General features: G+C 46.5%; 18 non-coding genes and 1 pseudogene across 18 annotated transcripts; 5 read left to right on the top strand and 14 right to left on the bottom strand.

Moving 5' to 3' along the window:
* Positions 1-641: 641 nt before the first annotated feature.
* On the bottom strand, positions 642-804 carry LOC135035260 (U1 spliceosomal RNA). The gene has a single exon (XR_010230323.1). It is a non-coding gene; the product is annotated as a U1 spliceosomal RNA (small nuclear RNA).
* A 152-nt stretch (positions 805-956) lies between these two features.
* On the bottom strand, positions 957-1120 carry LOC135035284 (U1 spliceosomal RNA). The gene has a single exon (XR_010230346.1). It is a non-coding gene; the product is annotated as a U1 spliceosomal RNA (small nuclear RNA).
* A 671-nt stretch (positions 1121-1791) lies between these two features.
* LOC135035237 (U1 spliceosomal RNA) lies at positions 1792-1955 on the bottom strand. Its single transcript, XR_010230307.1, has one exon. It is a non-coding gene; the product is annotated as a U1 spliceosomal RNA (small nuclear RNA).
* A 152-nt stretch (positions 1956-2107) lies between these two features.
* On the bottom strand, positions 2108-2271 carry LOC135035226 (U1 spliceosomal RNA). The gene has a single exon (XR_010230297.1). It is a non-coding gene; the product is annotated as a U1 spliceosomal RNA (small nuclear RNA).
* Positions 2272-2965: 694 nt separating this feature from the next.
* On the bottom strand, positions 2966-3107 carry LOC135035243 (U1 spliceosomal RNA; annotated as a pseudogene).
* Positions 3108-3259: 152 nt separating this feature from the next.
* Positions 3260-3423, bottom strand: LOC135035261 (U1 spliceosomal RNA). The gene has a single exon (XR_010230324.1). It is a non-coding gene; the product is annotated as a U1 spliceosomal RNA (small nuclear RNA).
* Positions 3424-4094: 671 nt separating this feature from the next.
* On the bottom strand, positions 4095-4258 carry LOC135035236 (U1 spliceosomal RNA). Its single transcript, XR_010230306.1, has one exon. It is a non-coding gene; the product is annotated as a U1 spliceosomal RNA (small nuclear RNA).
* A 152-nt stretch (positions 4259-4410) lies between these two features.
* Positions 4411-4574, bottom strand: LOC135035214 (U1 spliceosomal RNA). Its single transcript, XR_010230286.1, has one exon. It is a non-coding gene; the product is annotated as a U1 spliceosomal RNA (small nuclear RNA).
* Positions 4575-5244: 670 nt separating this feature from the next.
* LOC135035248 (U1 spliceosomal RNA) lies at positions 5245-5407 on the bottom strand. The gene has a single exon (XR_010230317.1). It is a non-coding gene; the product is annotated as a U1 spliceosomal RNA (small nuclear RNA).
* A 152-nt stretch (positions 5408-5559) lies between these two features.
* Positions 5560-5723, bottom strand: LOC135035272 (U1 spliceosomal RNA). The gene has a single exon (XR_010230335.1). It is a non-coding gene; the product is annotated as a U1 spliceosomal RNA (small nuclear RNA).
* A 671-nt stretch (positions 5724-6394) lies between these two features.
* Positions 6395-6557, bottom strand: LOC135035242 (U1 spliceosomal RNA). The gene has a single exon (XR_010230312.1). It is a non-coding gene; the product is annotated as a U1 spliceosomal RNA (small nuclear RNA).
* Positions 6558-6709: 152 nt separating this feature from the next.
* Positions 6710-6873, bottom strand: LOC135035296 (U1 spliceosomal RNA). The gene has a single exon (XR_010230358.1). It is a non-coding gene; the product is annotated as a U1 spliceosomal RNA (small nuclear RNA).
* Positions 6874-7544: 671 nt separating this feature from the next.
* Positions 7545-7707, bottom strand: LOC135035247 (U1 spliceosomal RNA). The gene has a single exon (XR_010230316.1). It is a non-coding gene; the product is annotated as a U1 spliceosomal RNA (small nuclear RNA).
* Positions 7708-7851: 144 nt separating this feature from the next.
* LOC135035265 (U5 spliceosomal RNA) lies at positions 7852-7967 on the top strand. Its single transcript, XR_010230328.1, has one exon. It is a non-coding gene; the product is annotated as a U5 spliceosomal RNA (small nuclear RNA).
* A 270-nt stretch (positions 7968-8237) lies between these two features.
* On the top strand, positions 8238-8353 carry LOC135035264 (U5 spliceosomal RNA). Its single transcript, XR_010230327.1, has one exon. It is a non-coding gene; the product is annotated as a U5 spliceosomal RNA (small nuclear RNA).
* Positions 8354-8639: 286 nt separating this feature from the next.
* On the top strand, positions 8640-8755 carry LOC135035266 (U5 spliceosomal RNA). The gene has a single exon (XR_010230329.1). It is a non-coding gene; the product is annotated as a U5 spliceosomal RNA (small nuclear RNA).
* Positions 8756-9033: 278 nt separating this feature from the next.
* LOC135035269 (U5 spliceosomal RNA) lies at positions 9034-9149 on the top strand. The gene has a single exon (XR_010230332.1). It is a non-coding gene; the product is annotated as a U5 spliceosomal RNA (small nuclear RNA).
* A 275-nt stretch (positions 9150-9424) lies between these two features.
* On the top strand, positions 9425-9540 carry LOC135035278 (U5 spliceosomal RNA). The gene has a single exon (XR_010230340.1). It is a non-coding gene; the product is annotated as a U5 spliceosomal RNA (small nuclear RNA).
* Positions 9541-14905: 5365 nt separating this feature from the next.
* On the bottom strand, positions 14906-14979 carry TRNAN-AUU (transfer RNA asparagine (anticodon AUU)). The gene has a single exon. It is a non-coding gene; the product is annotated as a tRNA-Asn (tRNA).
* Between the last annotated feature and the right edge of the window lie 716 nt (positions 14980-15695).

The raw sequence follows: 15695 nt of genomic DNA, 5'->3' as shown, positions 1-15695 counted from the left end.
GCTCATGCACATCTCTGTCAAGTAAAGGAGATTCAACTGAGGCAGCACAAGGGAACTCTCATCTTGGGACAACAACTGCAGGGAGAACATATATTTTCAGATGAACATGGGAGGGCAGAAGGCTGCCTAATACTGAAGCACCCCCAAACAACAAACCAAATGCAACAACTAGTGCAAGCATTCCTGGGGGAAGGCCTGCCACAGATGGATTTGCATATGGTGATGTCATCCAAGCAGTGGGTCAAAGTTGGCTTCAACCCTCGTCTGCATATGAAAATAAAAAAGGGGTGTGCAGGGCATGGCGGCCTTTTGTGGCGCTTGGATGACCCCTAGTTCGCATTAAACACCTCCACCCTCCTTCGGTGTGGGGCTCATGTTGGCTATGCCCCAGCCCCTGAAGCATTCAAGCTGATTTCTTGCAGCAGCTGGGCACTGTAACAGCTCCAGAGCTGCTCTGTAAAGCAAGTAAAAGGGTGTGGGCCCTGCAGCACTACCTGTAGTTTGCATTGTGCGTTGGAAGGCACAAAGTAAGCAGACGGGGAAGTCAGGATAGTGCACAAGGGCATAGAAGGGAGCGGCTCAAGAAAAGAGAAGTGGAAACAGACAGCAAACTAGGCTGGAGAGAGACCTGAGACAAAGAGATCTGAATTATACGAGAGCCGACCAGAGGAAACACAAATTATGTAATCAAGTGTCCCACATTTGGGGAAATCTTAGGAGCAGCACACCCAGAGTGCATTGGGTGAGCCTTGCCCTGGGAGAAGCACCTTCCTGATCATAGTATCTCACCTGGCAGGTAAGTAGGAGTTGGGCTAGAGCTGGGGAGGGTCGCTGTTCGGGCACCCCCCTGCCAAGTGAAGGAGATCCATCTGAGGCAGCACAAGGAAACTCTCGAAAAAAGAACAAGGCTAGAGGAAGATCTGAGACAAAGAAATCTGACTTTTACCAGAGCTGACCAGAGGAAAGCACAAACACAGTCCCCCACTACCACAAATAATGCAGTCGAGTTTCCCACATTTGGGGAAATCACAGGGGTCAGCATACCCAGAATGCAATGAATGAACCTCACCCTGGGAGAACAATCTTCATGATAATGGTATCTCCTATGCAAAATAAGTATGATTTGGGATAGGGCTGGGGAGGGCCGCTGCTCAGGCACATCTCTGTCAAGTAAAGGAGATTCAACTGAGGCAGCACAAGGGAACTCTCATCTGGGGACAACAACAGCAGGGAGAACACATATTTTCAGATGAAAATGGGAGAGCAGAAGGCTGCCTAATACTGAAGCACCCCCAAACAACAAACCAAATGCAACAACTAGTACAAGCATTCCTGGGAAAAGGTCTGCAGAAGACGGATTTGCATACGGTGATGTCATCCAAGCAGTGGGCCAAGGTTGGCTGGAACCCTCATCTGCATATGAAAAGAGAAAAGGGTTATGCAGGGCATGGCGGCCTTTTGCGGTGCTTGGATGACCCTTAGTTCGCATTAAACACCTCCACCCTCCGTCGGTGTGGGGCTCATGTTGGCTATGCCCCAGCCCCTGAAGCATTCAAGCTGATTTCTTGCAGCAGCTGGGCACTGTAACAGCTCCAGAGCTGCTCTGTAAGGCAAGTAAAAGGGTGTTGGCCCTGCAGCACTACCTGTAGTTTGCATTGTGCGTTGGAAGGCACAAAGTAAGCAGACAGGAGAAGTCAGGAGAGTGCACAAGGGCATAGAAGGCATGGGCTCAAGAAAAGAGAAGTGGAAACAGACAGCAAACTAGGCTAAAGAGAGACCTGAGACAAAGAGATCTGAATTATACGAGTAGCCGACCAGAGGAAACACAAATTATGCAATCAAGTGTCCCACATTTGGGGAAATCGTAGGAGCAGCACACCCAGAGTGCAATGGGTGAGCCTTGCCCTGGGAGAAGCACCTTCCTGATCATAGTATCTCACCTGGCAGGTAAGTAGGAGTTGGGCTTGAGCTGGGGAGGGTCGCTGCTCGGGCACCCCCCTGTCAAGTGAAGGAGATCCAACTGAGGCAGCACAAGGAAACTCTCAAAAAGAGAACAAGGCTAGAGGAAGATCTGAGACAAAGAAATCTGACTTTTACCAGAGCTGACCAGAGGAAAGCACAAACACAGTCCCCCACTACCACAAATAATGCAGTCGAGTTTCCCACATTTGGGGAAATCACAGGGGTCAGCATACCCAGAATGCAATGAATGAACCTCACCCTGGGAGAACAATCTTCATGACCATGGTATCTCCTATGCAAAATAAGTATGATTTGGGATAGGGCTGGGGAGGGCCGCTGCTCAGGCACATCTCTGTCAAGTAAAGGAGATTCAACTGAGGCAGCACAAGGGAACTCTCATCTGGGGACAACAACTGCAGGGAGAACACATATTTTCAGATGAACATGGGAGAGCAGAAGGCTGCCTAATACTGAAGCACCCCAAACAACAAACCAAATGCAACAAATAGTACAAGCATTCCTGGGGGAAGGTCTGCAGAAGACGGATTTGCATACGGTGATGTCATCCAAGCAGTGGGCCAAAGTTGGCTGGAACCCTCATCTGCATATGAAAAGAGAAAAGGGGTATGCAGGGCATGGCGGCCTTTTGCGGCGCTTGGATGACCCTTAGTTCGCATTAAACACCTCCACCCTCCGTCGGTGTGGGGCTCATGTTGGCTATGCCCCAGCCCCTGAAGCATTCAAGCTGATTTCTTGCAGCAGCTGGGCACTGTAACAGCTCCAGAGCTGCTCTGAAAGGCAAGTAAAAGGGTGTGGGCCCTGCAGCACTACCTGTAGTTTGCATTGTGCGTTGGAAGGCACAAAGTAAGCAGACAGGAGGAGAAGTCAAGAGAGTCCACAAGGGTATAGAAGGGAGGGGCTCAAGAAAAAAGAAGTGGAAACAGACAGCAAACTAGGCTGGAGAGAGACCTGAGACAAAGAGATCTGAATTATATGAGAGCCGACCAGGGGAAACACAAATTATGCAGTCAAGTTTCCCACATTTGGGGAAATCGCAGGGGCAGCACACCCAGAGTGCAATGGGTGAGCCTTGCCCTGGGAGAAGCACCTACATGATCATAGTATCTCACCTGGCAGGTAAGTAGGAGTTGGGCTAGAGCTGGGGAGGGTCGCTGCTCGGGCACCCCCCTGTCAAGTGAAGGAGATCCAACTGAGGCAACACAAGGGAACTCTCGAAAGAAGAACAAGGCTAGAGGAAGATCTGAGACAAAGAAATCTGACTTTTACCAGAGCTGACCAGAGGAAAGCACAAACACAGTCCCCCACTACCACAAATAATGCAGTTGAGTTTTCCACATTTGGGGAAATCACAGGGGTCAGCATACCCAGAATGCAATGAATGAACCTAACCCTGGGAGAACAATCTTCATGACCATGGTATCTCCTATGCAAAATAAGTATGATTTGGGATAGGGCTGGGGAGGGCCGCTGCTCAGGCACATCTCTGTCAAGTAAAGGAGATTCAACTGAGGCAGCACAAGGGAACTCTCATCTGGGGACAACAACTGCAGGGAGAACACATATTTTCAGATGAACATGGGAGGGCAGAAGGCTGCCTAATACTGAAGCACCCCCAAACAACAAACCAAATGCAACAACTAGTAAAAGCATTCCTGGGAGAAGGTCTGCAGAAGACGGATTTGCATACGGTGATGTCATCCAAGCAGTGGGCCAAAGTTGGCTGGAACCCTCATCTGCATATGCAAAGAAAAAAGGGTTATGCAGGGCATGGCGGCCTTTTGCGGTGCTTGGATGACCCCTAGTTCGCATTAAACACCTCCATTCTCCTTCGGTGTGGGGCTCATGTTGGCTATGCCCCAGCCCCTGAAGTATTCAAGCTGATTTCTTGCAGCAGCTGGGCACTGTAACAGCTCCAGAGCTGCTCTGTAAGGCAAGTAAAAGGGTGTGGGCCCTGCAGCACTACCTGTAGTTCGCATTGTGCGTTGGAAGGCACAAAGTAAGCAGACAGGAGAAGTCAGGAAAGTGCACAAGGGCATAGAAGGCAGGGGCTCAAGAAAAGAGAAGTGGAAACAGACAGCAAACTAGGCTAAAGAGAGACCTGAGACAAAGAGATCTGAATTATACGAGTAGCCGACCAGAGGAAACACAAATTATGCAATCAAGTGTCCCACATTTGGGGAAATCGTAGGAGCAGCACACCCAGAGTGCAATGGGTGAGCCTTGCCCTGGGAGAAGCACCTTCCTGATCATAGTATCTCACCTGGCAGGTAAGTAGGAGTTGGGCTTGAGCTGGGGAGGGTCGCTGCTCGGGCACCCCCCTGTCAAGTGAAGGAGATCCAACTGAGGCAGCACAAGGAAACTCTCAAAAAGAGAACAAGGCTAGAGGAAGATCTGAGACAAAGAAATCTGACTTTTACCAGAGCTGACCAGAGGAAAGCACAAACACAGTCCCCCACTACCACAAATAATGCAGTCGAGTTTCCCACATTTGGGGAAATCACAGGGGTCAGCATACCCAGAATGCAATGAATGAACCTCACCCTGGGAGAACAATCTTCATGACCATGGTATCTCCTATGCAAAATAAGTATGATTTGGGATAGGGCTGGGGAGGGCCGCTGCTCAGGCACATCTCTGTCAAGTAAAGGAGATTCAACTGAGGCAGCACAAGGGAACTCTCATCTGGGGACAACAACTGCAGGGAGAACACATATTTTCAGATGAACATGGGAGAGCAGAAGGCTGCCTAATACTGAAGCACCCCAAACAACAAACCAAATGCAACAAATAGTACAAGCATTCCTGGGGGAAGGTCTGCAGAAGACGGATTTGCATACGGTGATGTCATCCAAGCAGTGGGCCAAAGTTGGCTGGAACCCTCATCTGCATATGAAAAGAGAAAAGGGGTATGCAGGGCATGGCGGCCTTTTGCGGCGCTTGGATGACCCTTAGTTCGCATTAAACACCTCCACCCTCCGTCGGTGTGGGGCTCATGTTGGCTATGCCCCAGCCCCTGAAGCATTCAAGCTGATTTCTTGCAGCAGCTGGGCACTGTAACTGCTCCAGAGCTGCTCTGTAAGGCAAGTAAAAGGGTGTGGGCCCTGCAGCACTACCTGTAGTTTGCATTGTGCGTTGGAAGGCACGAAGTAAGCAGACGGGAGAAGTCAGGATAGTGCGCAAGGGCATAGAAGGGAGCGGCTCAAGAAAAGAGAAGTGGAAACAGACAGCAAACTAGGCTGGAGAGAGACCTGAGACAAAGAGATCTGAATTATACGAGAGATGACCAAGGGAAACACAAATTATGCAGTCAAGTTTCCCACATTTGGGGAAATCGCAGGGGCAGCACAACCAGAGTGCAATGGGTGAGCCTTGCCCTGGGAGAAGCACCTTCATGATTATAGTATCTCACCTGGCAGGTAAGTAGAAGTTGGGCTAGAGCTGGGGAGGGTCGCTGCTCGGGCACCCCCCTGTCAAGTGAAGGAGATCCAACTGAGGCAACACAAGGGAACTCTCGAAAGAAGAACAAGGCTAGAGGAAGATCTGAGACAAAGAAATCTGACTTTTACCAGAGCTGACCAGAGGAAAGCACAAACACAGTCCCCCACTACCACAAATAATGCAGTTGAGTTTCCCACATTTGGGGAAATCACAGGGGTCAGCATACCCAGAATGCAATGAATGAACCTAACCCTGGGAGAACAATCTTCATGACCATGGTATCTCCTATGCAAAATAAGTATGATTTGGGATAGGGCTGGGGAGGGCCGCTGCTCAGGCACATCTCTTTCAAGTAAAGGAGATTCAACTGAGGCAGCACAAGGGAACTCTCATCTGGGGACAACAACTGCAGGGAGAACACATATTTTCAGATGAACATGGGAGGGCAGAAGGCTGCCTAATACTGAAGCACCCCCAAACAACAAACCAAATGCAACAACCAGTGCAAGCATTCCTGGGGGAAGGCCTGCAGCAGATGGATTTGCATATGGTGATGCCATCCAAGCAGTGGGTCAAAGTTGGCTTCAACCCTCGTCTGCATATGAAAAGAGAAAAGGGGCGTGCAGGGCATGGCGGCCTTTTGCGGCGCTTGGATGACCCCTAGTTCGCATTACACACCTCCACCCTCCTTCGGTGTGGGGCTCATGTTGGCTATGCCCCAGCCCCTGAAGCATTCAAGCTGATTTCTTGCAGCAGCTGGGCACTGTAACTGCTCCAGAGCTGCTCTGTAAGGCAAGTAAAAGGGTGTGGGCCCTGCAGCACTACCTGTAGTTTGCATTGTGCGTTGGAAGGCACGAAGTAAGCAGACGGGAGAAGTCAGGATAGTGCGCAAGGGCATAGAAGGGAGCGGCTCAAGAAAAGAGAAGTGGAAACAGACAGCAAACTAGGCTGGAGAGAGACCTGAGACAAAGAGATCTGAATTATACGAGAGATGACCAAGGGAAACACAAATTATGCAGTCAAGTTTCCCACATTTGGGGAAATCGCAGGGGCAGCACAACCAGAGTGCAATGGGTGAGCCTTGCCCTGGGAGAAGCACCTTCATGATCATAGTATCTCACCTGGCAGGTAAGTAGGAGTTGGGCTAGAGCTGGGGAGGGTCGCTGCTCGGGCACCCCCCTCTCAAGTGAAAGAGATCCAACTGAGGCAGCACAAGGGAACTCTCGAAAGAAGAACAAGGCTAGAGGAAGATCTGATATAAAGAAATCTGATTTTTACCAGAGCTGACCAGAGGAAAGCACAAACACAGTCCCCCACTACCACAAATAATGCAGTCGAGTTTCCCACATTTGGGGAAATCACAGGGGTCAGCATACCCAGAATGCAATGAATGAACCTCACCCTGGGAGAACAATCTTCATGACCATGGTATCGCCTATGCAAAATAAGTATGATTTGGGATAGGGCTGGGGAGGGCCGCTGCTCAGGCACATCTCTGTCAAGTAAAGGAGATTCAACTGAGGCAGCACAAGGGAACTCTCATCTGGGGACAACAACTGCAGGGAGAACACATATTTTCAGATGAACATGGGAGGGCAGAAGGCTGCCTAATACTGAAGCACCCCCAAACAACAAACCAAATGCAACAACTAGTGCAAGCATTCCTGGGGGAAGGCCTGCAGCAGATGGATTTGCATATGGTGATGTCATCCAAACAGTGGGTCAAAGTTGGCTTCAACCCTCGTCTGCATATGAAAAGAGACAAGGGGCGTGCAGGGCATGGCGGCCTTTTGCGGCGCTTGGATGACCCCTAGTTCGCATTACACACCTCCACCCTCCTTCGGTGTGGGGCTCATGTTGGCTATGCCCCAGCCCCTGAAGCATTCAAGCTGATTTCTTGCAGCAGCTGGGCACTGTAACTGCTCCAGAGACGCTCTGTAAGGCAAGTAAAAGGGTGTGGGCCCTGCAGCACTACCTGTAGTTTGCATTGTGCGTTGGAAGGCACGAAGTAAGCAGACGGTAGAAGTCAGGATAGTGCGCAAGGGCATAGAAGGGAGCGGCTCAAGAAAAGAGAAGTGGAAACAGACAGCAAACTAGGCTGGAGAGAGACCTGAGACAAAGAGATCTGAATTATACGAGAGCCGACCAGGGGAAACACAAATTATGCAGTCAAGTTTCCCACATTTGGGGAAAACGCAGAAGCAGCACACCCAGAGTGCAATGGGTGAGCCTTGCCCTGGGAGAAGCACCTTCATGATCATAGTATCTCACCTGGCAGGTAAGTAGGAGTTGGGCTAGAGCTGGGGAGGGTCGCTGCTCGAGCATCCCCCTGTCAAGTAAAGGAGATTCAACTGAGGCAGCACAAGGGAACTCTCATCTGGGGACAACAACTGCAGGGAGAACACATATTTTCAGATAAAAATCTTGGTCATGCTCTGGTTTCTCTTCAGAACGAACAAATCTTTCGCCTTTTACTAAAGATTTCCGTGGAGAGGAGCAAAACCGAGTTTTATCTCAATTTTTGCATGCCCCATCTTTTTGGGGTTTCTTTTATCGGTTTAAAGATAGAATGAGTGTGCTTTAATGTAAGCTCATTTGCATAGAAATGACAGTAAATGTTTGTTTCTTTTCAAACAGAACTTTCTTGACCATGCTACTTGCTTGAAAGATCTGGGAGCACATGGAATACAGTACAAACCATGCTTATAGCAAGGAGAAGACAGGTGAGAAATCTGCTTTCTTTCAAATTGGGCGCTCACTTTGATCTGAATGAGGACTGCTGGCACGGCACTCAGGCGACAGGTGGAATCTTGGTCATGCTCTGGTTTCTCTTCAGAACGAACAAATCTTTCGCCTTTTACTAAAGATTTCCGTGGAGAGGAGCAAAACTGAGTTTTATCTCAATTTTTGCATGCCCCATATTATTGGGGTTTCTTTTATCGGATTAAAGACAGAACGAGTGTGCTTTCTTGTTAGCTTTAATGTAAGTTTATTTGCATAACAATGACAATAAATGTCTGTTTCTTTTCAAGCAGAACTTTCTTGACCATACTAATTGCTTGAAAGATCTGGGAGCACATGGAAAAGAGTACAAACCATGCTTATAGCAAGGGGAAGCCTGGTGAGAAATCTGCTTTCTTTCTTTCAAATTGGGTGCTCACTTTGAGCTGAATGAGGACTGCTGGCATGGCACTCAGGCGACAGGTGGAATCTTGGTCATGCTCTGGTTTCTCTTCAGAACGAACAAATCTTTCGCCTTTTACTAAAGATTTCCGTGGAGAGGAGCAAAACTGAGTTTTATCTCAATTTTTGCATGCCCCGTCTTATTGGGGTTTCTTTTATCAGTTTAAAGATAGAACGAGTGTGCTTTAATGTAAGCACATTTGCATAGAAATGACAGTAAATGTTTGTTTCTTTTCAAACAGAACTTTCTTGACTATACTAATTGCTTGAAAGATGTGGGAGCACATGGAAAAGAGTACAAACCATGTTTATAGCAAGGGGAAGCCTGGTGAGAAATCTGCTTTCTTTCTTTCTTTCAAATTGGGTGCTCACTTTGAGCTGAATGAGGACTGCTGGCATGGCACTCAGGCGACAGGTAGAATCTTGGTCATGCTGTGGTTTCTCTTCAGAACGAACAAATCTTTCGCCTTTTACTAAAGATTTCCGTGAAGAGGAGCAAAACTGAGTTTTATCTCAATTTTTGCATGCCCCATCTTATTGGGGTTTTATTTTATCGGTTTAAAGATAGAACGAGTGTGCTTTAATGTAAGCTCATTTGCATAGAAATGACAGTCAATGTTTGTTTCTTTTCAAACAGAACTTTCTTGACCACACTAATTGTTTGAAAGATCTGGGAGCACATGGAAAAGAGTACAAACCATGTTTATAGCAAGGGGAAGCCTGGTGAGAAATCTGCTTTCTTTCATTCAAATTGGGTGCTCACTTTGAGCTGAATGAGAACTGCTGGCATGGCACTCAGGCGACAGGTGGAATCTTGGTCATGCTCTGGTTTCTCTTCAGAACTAACAAATATTTCGCCTTTTATTAAAGATTTCCGTGGAGAGGAGCAAAACTGAGTTTTATCTCAATTTTTGCATGCCCCATATTATTGGGGTTTCTTTTATCAGTTTAAAGACAGAACGAGTGTGCTTTCTTGTTAGCTTTAATGTAAGTTTATTTGCATAACAATGACAGTAAATGTTTGTTTCTTTTCAAACAGAACTTTCTTGACCATGCTACTTGCTTGAAAGATCTGGGAGCACATGGAAAACAGTACAAACCATGCAGTATCACAAGAGCCTTTATTTGATCTTTCATGAAGATAGAGCAGAATTGAGGACACGTCAACAATTTCTGCCAAAGGTGGTTCATCTTTCCACATGGTGCCTTTGGCCACTGACACCTTCGTTGAGTCAAAGTCTCTGGCTGTGGTCAGAACTTTGAAAATTTATGTCACCAGAACGGTTCAGATTAGGAAAACAGAGGCTCTGTTTGTCCTGTATGCTCCCAACAGGATTGGGTGTCCTGCTTCCATGCAGACCATTATGCGCTGAATCTGTGGTAAGATTCAGCATGCTCATTCCACGGCAGGATTGCCGTTACTGAATTAGGTGAAGACCCATTCTACTAGAAAGGTGGGTTCATCCTGGGCAGCTGGTCGGGGAGTCTCAGCATTGCAACTTTGCCGAGCAGCTATTTAGTAAACACTTTTGCTAAGTTTTACAAGTTTGATACCTTGGCTGATGATAACCTCAAGTTGGGTCATTCGGTGCTGCAGAGTCGTACGCACTCTCCCACCCGTTCAAGAGCTTTGGTATAACCCCATGGTTCTTAATGTGACCCCAGCATCCTCTAGGTCGTATGAGAAAATAGGATTTTAATACCTACCGGTAAATCCTTTTCTCTTAGTACGTAGAGGATGCTGGGCACCCGTCCCAGTTTATACTGTGTCTGCAGTTATTACTTGTGGTTATACACATGTTGTGTTACGGTTCTGGTCAGCTTTTTGCTGCAATTGTTCATGCCGTTGGCTAGTGTTCTGTTGAATGCCACGTTCTGCGGCATGCTTAAGGTGTGAGCTGGTAAGATGCTCACCTTAGTTTAACAATAAATCCTTTCCTCGAAATGTCCGTCTCCCTGGGCACAGTTCCTATAACTGGAGTCTGGAGGAGGGGCATAGAGGGAGGAGCCAGTTCACACCCTTTGAAAGTCTTAAAGTGCCCATGTCTCTTGCGGATCCCGTCTATACCCCATGGTTCTTAATGTGACCCCAGCATCCTTTACGGACTAAGAGAAAAGGATGCCCTTGTGTACTATCCTGACTTCTCCTCCCGTCTGCTTACTTTGTGCCTTCCAACGCACAATGCGAACTACAGGTGGTGCTGCAGGGCCCACACCCTTTTACTTGCCTTACAGAGCAGCTCTGGAGCTGTTACAGTGCCCAGCTGCTGCAAGAAATCAGCATGAATGCTTCAGGGGATGGGGCATGGCCAACATGAGCCCCACACCAAAGGAGGGTGGGGGTGTTTAATGCAAACTAGGGGTCATCCAAGCACTGCAAAAGGCCGCCATGCCCTGCATGCCCCTTTTCTCTTTTTATATGCAGATGAGGGTTCCAGCCAACTTTGGCCCACTGCTTGGATGACATCACCGTATGCAAATCCGTCTGCTGCAGACCTTCCCCCAGGAATGCTTGTACTAGTTGTTGGATATGGTTTGATATTTGATGGTGCTTCAGTATTAGGCAGCCTTCCGCCCTCCCATGTTCATCTGAAAAGATGTGGTCTCCCTGCAGTTGTTGTCCCCAGACGAGAGTTCCCTTGTGCTTCCTCAGTTGAATCTCCTTAACTTGACGGGGGAGGGGCTGCCCGAGCTGCCACCCTCCCCAGCCCTATCCCAACTCATACTTATTTTACATATTAGATCTCTTGATCATGAAGATTGTTCTCACAGGGTGAGGTTCATCCATTATATTTTAAAATAGGAAGGTACAAATTACATAATTGAATTGCATCTATGTGCTGGATTCAAATGCCCCCCCCCCCCCTTCCTTTCTCAATTGTGCCCGTCAGCAGCTATTCTAAGGTTGCTGCCAATGGGTGTGACACATTAATTTCTTCTGTGGGGTACACTGGACTCCACAAGGATTCACATTGGGGTGTAGAGTAGGATCTTGATCTGAGGCACCAACCGGCTCAAAGCTTTTGACTGTTCCCAAGATGCTCAGCGCATCCTCCTCTATAACCCCGCTTCCATGAACAGGGAGCTCAGTTTGTAGTTGGTGCCTTCAGTAGCAGGCCACTTAACAGGGGCCTGCCTCAGGCAGCCTATTCTTAGCTATTAATTTTGACAAGAAAAGAAGAACTTGTTTTATGAGAATCTACAAGGGCTGCAGCAGGCTAGGTCTAATAGACATCTTTACTGCAGCTTCATCACTCCCAGCGGCGCTGTATACTCCCGTGCCCTGGTTGCTGGGTCACTGCAGCGGAGGCTCCGGTTTCTTCCTAAGGTCAGTCACACACACACACCGCCCTTCCGGATCACGAGGCCGCTGATTAAGGGGAGCGTGGCCGTAGGGGGTGGGCCGTGTGCGCACTGGGGTGGACACTGATTACTGGGCAGCCGCTCCACTAGCCACCAGGTACAGTTAAGGAGCACAGGTCTGGGGGTTTTTCTCCTATATTAACCCAATTTTGTACTGCCCGCAGCGCATTGTGATAGGTAATAGGGCCTGATTCAGGTTGGATTGCAATCACAATAAGCGATCCAACTGCAAAAATTGCTAAGAGCATACGCATGTGCCTGCATGCGATCGCCTCTGCCTGTCAATCGGGGCAGGGGGGGAGAGTGGGGTCAGCAACACTCCATTTCCAAGTCAGGGATGGAGCAGTGCGGGGGCAAGGCTTCAAAATGGGGTCTGCAATGGAGGAGACACAGGGGGCGTGGTCACAGCGGCTGTATGACATCACATTCAGCCGCTGTGATCACAAAAATGGTGGCGGCTTCCTGCGCGCACATACAGTCTGCACCAGCAGGAGGCTACACCATTGTTTATGATCACGCTGAACTGCAGTGCGACTGCAATTACAGCATGGTCAAGAAGGGAGGTGTCATACTGGGTGGCCATGCCCTGTCACTGTGCAGGAGCCAGCACCGCTTACACACTAGTCCCCGGGTGCAGCACCCAACCCCCGGGACACCCGGAGCAACAAAATGTAGATTCAGGCCACCAGGCCACGCCCCTACCTATGAAATCATGCCTCCTTTTTACCATTGCGCTGCTTATTTGCACGCACTGCATTACAATCTCCCTCGACACCTCTCTGGGTGTCACCAGTGATAGTGACACCTCTGCCATGCTTGTAGCAGCTAGTCCAAAGATCTATGCCTCAAGCCCTGAGTGTTTGCCCTTGTGACTTGTTGATCATCATAGCGAAGCAGATGCTTACAGAAAACTGCAGGGGCTTAGATTGAAAATAAAAAAAATTGATGGGTATAAGGTAGAGAGGAGCGGGTTCGGTTCTCCGAGAACCGAATTCCCCACGAACTCCACGTGGTTTACACTGGTCTGAGGCAGGCTCGGTTGTTCCCGCCTGACTCGGAAAACCTGAACAAGGGAAAATGTCATCATCCCGCTGTCGGATTCTCGCGAGATTCGGATATTATATATAGAGCTGCGCGTTGCCGCCATTTTTACTCGTGCATTGAAGAGAGAGCGGAGAGGACGTGGCTATGTTCTCTCAGTGGAAATCTCAATATCAGTGCTCAGTATCAGTGGTTACTTATTGCTGCTCAGTAATACTAGTAGTGTGTCTCTCCTGCTCAGTGTCAGTTCTCAGTAGTATCCTCATCAGTGCTCAGTATCACTGCTCATTGTCTTGTGCTGCATTGTGGTGCTCAGCATACTACAGTACATTACTAATAGTCCAGTGCTGCATCTTGCTGCTCAGTGTCAGTTCTAGTATCCTCATCAGTGCTCACTATCACTGCTCATTGCATTGTGGTGTTCTGTATACTACAGTAATATAGTAACATATAGTAACATAGTTTTTGAGGTTGAATAGAGGCAAATTGCCCATCGTGTTCAACCTGTTTTAAGTTGTGATGATTCTACATACTTGCTGAATAATGTTTTATGACTAGTTAGCTACTATAACTCATGTTACCCCCGGATTAACCATGTTGATATTTTAAGTATTATAACCTTGGATAGCTTTTTCATTCAGAAATGTATCCATTCCTTTTTTAAATCCAATTACAGAGTCCGCCATTACCACCTTCCCTGGCAGGGAATTCCACATCCTGATTGCCCTAACAGTGAAGAAACCTTTCCTCCATTGCGTTCTGAACTTTCCTCCAGTCGCAGCGAGTGACCACGTGTTCTTTTAATAAATAATTCCTCTGATAACTCTTTGTTATGTATCTTTACATATTTGAAGATATTAATAATATCTCCTCTTAGGCACCTCTTTTCTAGTGTATACATATTCAGCCTAGTAAGTCTTTCCTTATAGTCCAGTACTTTTAGGCCTTTAATCAATTTAGTCTTCAGGATCTCTCGGACTTCCATGAGCAGCAGAGTAGTGCAATGGAAGGATGCTGGGCGCATAACCCAGAGGTCGATTAATCGAAACTATCCTCTGCTATGTGCATTTTTTTTTATAATTAAAGTAATCAAAAACTGGGATTGATATTTTGGCTCTTTTATTTTTACTTAAAGTACAATAACTTTTATCATTTTAATTTGTTTTAATAGTATATTGACAGCATTGTTTTCTTTAAAAAATCCACTTAATTTTCTTTACCCTATTACTGAAATGGTAATTGACAAAAACAAACTACATTGTCACCAGAAGAGCAATGCAAAATGTACAAGTGATATATTAAAATCATCTTCCATCTTGAATTTCAATGATGCATTGGGACAACAATTTTGTGAGAAACATCTTCACCCATAAAGAAAGATTTTCTTAATTCCTTATCTGTGTGCTGATTAGATATTACCTTGTTTTCACATTAAACAGACTTCCACATGAGAAAGCAGCAAGGATGCAGTAACGTTTATGTTTCCTGGTGTCAACCTGTATTATTTCAGTAGACATTGAAATGAGGATGCATCTTGCTGCCTTTCCAATGTAGCAAGTTTAATTCAGTAATAGGTGAAAAAACATTCCTACAAAGGTGTTAATCAGAGACTTGGCTTTGTGGACACTTTTCAGAGAGCAAATTTGTTAGCATAAAAATAAAGTCAGAAAATGAAGAGCTGTTTAATCACTCAATTGGACTTTTCTGCCAGCATAATTTTTTTTTCTCTGCAACCCACTGCTAAATTGTGCTTCCTAGCTGTTTTTTATAAAATCACTTAATCAAATCTAACTCTGATTACATCAGAGAAGGCCAGGTACCCTACACCATAAGAGGGGGTTTGAAATTTTGACTTGTCTACTTAAAGATCACCAAAATCTGATCACAAGGTCAATTACATCCCTGGGTGGGATTGAACCACCAACCTTTTGGTTAATAACCAAACATGCTAACCGATTGCACCACAGAGACACCTCGTAAAAGTCCATTCTGACAAAGGCTAATAAGCATTCATCTAGAACGTTTCCTAGAAAAACTTTAAAAAGTCAATAATCTGGAGAGTTTTTGTAAGAAACACATTGCTACTTTCCCATGATGAGTGAGTGCTTCAGGATCTCTTGCACTTACATGAGCAGCAGAGTACTGCAACGGAAGCATGCTGGGCCCATAACCCAGATGTAGGCAGATTGAAACTATCTTCTGCTATAAGCATTGTTTTTTGTTAATTAAAGTAATCCAAAACTGGGATTGATATTTTGGCTCTTTTATTTTTACTTAAAGTACAATAACTTTTACCATTTTAATTTGTTTTAATAGTAAATTGACAGTATTGTTTTCTTTCAAAAATCCACTTAATTTTCTTTACCCTATTATTAAAATGGTAATTGACAAAAACAAACTACATTGTCACCAGAAGAGCAGTATAAAATGTACAAGTGATATATTAAAATCATCATTCCAGCTTGAATTTCAATGATGCTTTGGTGCAACAATTTTGTGAGAAACATCTTCACCCATAAAGAAAGATTTTCTTAATTCCTTACCTGTGTGCTGATTAGATATCACCTTGTTTTCACATTAAACAGACTTCCCCATGAGGAAGCAGCAAGGATGCAGTGACATTTATGTTTCCTGGTGTCAACCTGTATTATTTCAGTAGACATTGAAATGAGGATGCATCTTGCTGC

The sequence above is a fragment of the Pseudophryne corroboree genome, unplaced genomic scaffold (genome assembly GCF_028390025.1).
Source record: "Pseudophryne corroboree isolate aPseCor3 unplaced genomic scaffold, aPseCor3.hap2 scaffold_596, whole genome shotgun sequence".
Classification (NCBI taxonomy): Eukaryota; Metazoa; Chordata; class Amphibia; order Anura; family Myobatrachidae; genus Pseudophryne; species Pseudophryne corroboree.
Note: the sequence above shows the minus strand (reverse complement) of the source record. Positions and strands in the feature narration are given on the sequence as shown.